We start from the raw sequence: 3,584 nt of genomic DNA on the forward strand, positions 1-3,584 counted from the left end.
TTTCTTTCTCAAATCTTGGTGAGCAAAGCAAGGACTACATTGTGTGCGGTGGAGATCTCTTTTCAACACCATCAAATCTAGGGTTTCATCTTCTTTTCTTCATCAAACCTTGAGGTAGGGTCTTCTTTGAGTTAAATATATGTTTTTACAAAGTTAGATGTTGATTTTGGGTTCTTCTTATATGAGGTTAAGAAAGCTTGATTTTGGCTCAAGAATGACATGATTTTCAAAAGTGGGTTTAAATCTCATCCTTTGTTAAATCCTTGAGGTTTCACTTTCATTAATTAAGGAAAATGGTTTTGGGGGAGATTTCACCAAGGAAATGAGGTGACGTTTGATTTTGATGAAGAACCCTAGAAATTTGGGGGTTTTGGAAACTAAAGAGAACCTATGAAATTTTCTTGTGTTAAAAGAATGAATGAATGAAAATTTCATATTAATGTTTGCAAAAATGACAATTTTCTTGGTATATGAGAGTTGGAAAATTGTTTTAAAACTTATGTTAAATGCATGGGCATGTATAGTTATGAGGTGACAAAATTGTTGAGCTTCTTGAAATGTGAAAGTTGTGATTTTTGGGAGTTGATATTCAAAATATGGTATGTAGTCTTGAAATGACCAAGTCATTGAGAATTGTACAAAGTGGGGAAATGTTGCCACTCATTCATGAATTTAATTGAACATGTGACTATTTTGTGGTAAATAACATTGAAGAAGGGAAGAGGGGAAATGTGATTGTTGTAATATTATTGTTAAGACATTGATAATTATTGCATTACATACTCATGAAATGAATATTATACATTTTGAATTGAACTTGGAAACATTTATATTGAGAAATGAATATTTGAAACGAAAACTACGGTTATGTCTATGGGGTAAATACGTTGGTAAGTCCGGATAGGTGGTGTAGATGAAATTGATAAGTTGGCGTGAGTGTCTGGGGTGAAAGACCGAAAACACGCGCGGAAGAGGTACCACTTCCCTTCCGGTTAGCAACCGGTAAAGTGGGGTTATTGGTAGTGCTTGTTGAGCCTACTTGCAGACACTAACCTAGGGACTACCTGAGTCGTATTTACCACTCCTATTGAATAAAATTGTAAATGTCAGAATTGTTAGGATTTCAAACTATGGTTGAACTTGGTGACTTTCAAAAGGCATGTAAATGAAATTTTCTTTAAATTTGGCATTGCATGGCATTTGCATTTAGTATCAGAAATTTTGCATAAATGTATATGCTTTGTTAAGGATTCTCTACTGGGCTTTATGCTCACCCCTATGGGTTTTAGTGCAAGAAAGGACGTGGTGAACCCACCAAATTACTTGAGAGCACAAGGCTCTTTGTTGTGATTGTAAACTTTTGTAAGCCAAGGGCTAAACATGTATGGGTCCGAGAAACCATTTTGTGTAACAAGGCTATTGCCTTGGAAGATGTAAGCCCTTAAGGGCATTTTAATTACTTGAGACTAGATGCTTCACATGCTATAGATTCATGTGTTTTTCATACCATTAAATGTATATTCGCATGTGAAACTTTTGTATAAACTCGTTCATTAATCATGTAAAGATGGAAGGATTATCGTCATTATTCAGTAAATGTTAGTTGATGTGGTTGATTTATGTTGGTTTATTTTTGGGGCATCACAAGTTCCAAAAAGGCTGAGTGTGGAAATAGGACTATACTTTCTTATTCTTTCATGGAACCATGCCTCACCCTTGTTTGCTCACATGGCAAGTAGAAGGCTGAAGCTATGGCTTATGGTGGGTTATCCCATTGAACCTGGTGGGAGCTTGTTAGAAGTTTTCTTGGTGAGGAAGAGGGAGATAGGAATTAGTAAAAGTAGCAAACTCAGATAGTAAACAAATTCCATGGCGTAGGGATAGAGAGAGAGAGTATGGTATATTGGTGGAGGACTATACTTATGTGGGGGATTTTGAGGTGATAATATATATATATATATAGAGAGAGAGAGAGAGAGAAAGATTGGCCCTTGTTGTCTTTGTAGTTACAATCTTGCTTTGTCATTTTCTTTTTGTAGATACTTGTTGTCTTTGTAGTTACAATCTCGCTTTGTCATTTTCTTTTTGTAGATACTTCTTGTCTTTGTAGTTACAATCTTGCTTGTCATTTTCTTTTTGTTTTCTTTAGTTGATGATGTTGATATGAATACACATAGTCAATATTTGTTGGCATATAAGCTATATAATGGAGTTGCTTGGACATTTCCATAGTGATTAAAGCATTGCCTTGTAAAAAGGACATGCAATGTTTGTATGGGTGGCAAATGACAATAATGACACATTATCTTTTTATTGTCCGACAAGACGACAATTGTTGTCGTATGAAATTTTTTCCCTCACATCATCTCCTCATTTCACATCATCACTTTTTCACCTCTCACTACTTTCCCTCTCCCCATCATTTCTCTTTCTCACCCTTTTTTACACCAATGATTTTGATAATATAGGAATTTATGATAAAATGATGTTGTTCATCTTGGTCTTGTAGATTTTTGACTAAAAATTAGATTTTTCAAATTTTTTTTTTTTTTTTGGGTGCTTAATACATCCTTAAGCAATTAAAACTTCTTTCTGGTTTTTGTTTTTGGAGTCTTTGAAATTTAGTAAGGCTTGTTTAGGTCATAGGATAAGAAATAGGTTTTTTTTCTCTTGAAAATGTGAAGTCCTTGGGACATTTTGTCAAGAAAAAAAAATTGTGAGTCTTAAGATTTGTACTTGGTTGTTTTATAATTCAATTCTCCATTCACTAACGGTGAATGATTATAAGTGGGTTTTCATTCTATACCGTTGGTCCAAAGTAGAAACTTCATCTGGATTTTGAAGTTTTAAAAAACCTTTCTTAGTTGTGGTCTAAATAGAAGAGAGAAAGACAAATGATGGGAGGTGTTAAGTTTTTTTGTAATTGGCAATCCCTTTTGACAAAACTCCTTTTAGTTGTAATTTTATTCGCTCTTTTATTTCAATGAGGCTATGAGTGTTTAGATGCGAATCCAACCCGAATTGTGCCTCTATACAGAGGAGTTTATGATGTTGAGGCTTTGATGTTTGTCTCTTCGCTAACTATGTATGGGGATCGAGCTGTTTAAGCAAAAAGCAAAAATACAATCGAAGTTGTTTGATCGCTCGAGTGAAGAAAATGATCATCCAGTACTTTTGCAGAGCGCCTGAACTTTTGGGAAGAAAGTTTTACCACTCGAGCGGTGAAAGTTACACTCGAGCGGTCAGCCTATATGTTTTGCGCCACCTTTACTCACACCGCTTGAGCGGTCTGCGCAATCCTGTTTTCTATAAAGTGCGCCGTTCGATTTTTTACAATTCAAGCCATCCAAATTTCCAGAGAGGAAGAAAAAACAAAGTGTTTTATGTTCAAGGGTGCTTTATGAGTGTTTTCTTGATGATTTAAGAGTGATCAATGGATCCATGAAATTGATATCAACATCATCAAGCTATTTGTTTGGTTTATTTCATTTACACAAGAAAGAGTTGTTCTTCGGTAGATTCCAGAGAATTTGAGCCTGAAGCATTGGTGGATTCCGGAGTGGCTCATCGTCGTGGATTCGACA

The sequence above is a fragment of the Camellia sinensis genome, chromosome 9 (assembly GCF_055761805.1).
Source record: "Camellia sinensis isolate YWXY chromosome 9, ASM5576180v1, whole genome shotgun sequence".
In the NCBI taxonomy this organism is placed as follows: domain Eukaryota; kingdom Viridiplantae; phylum Streptophyta; class Magnoliopsida; order Ericales; family Theaceae; genus Camellia; species Camellia sinensis.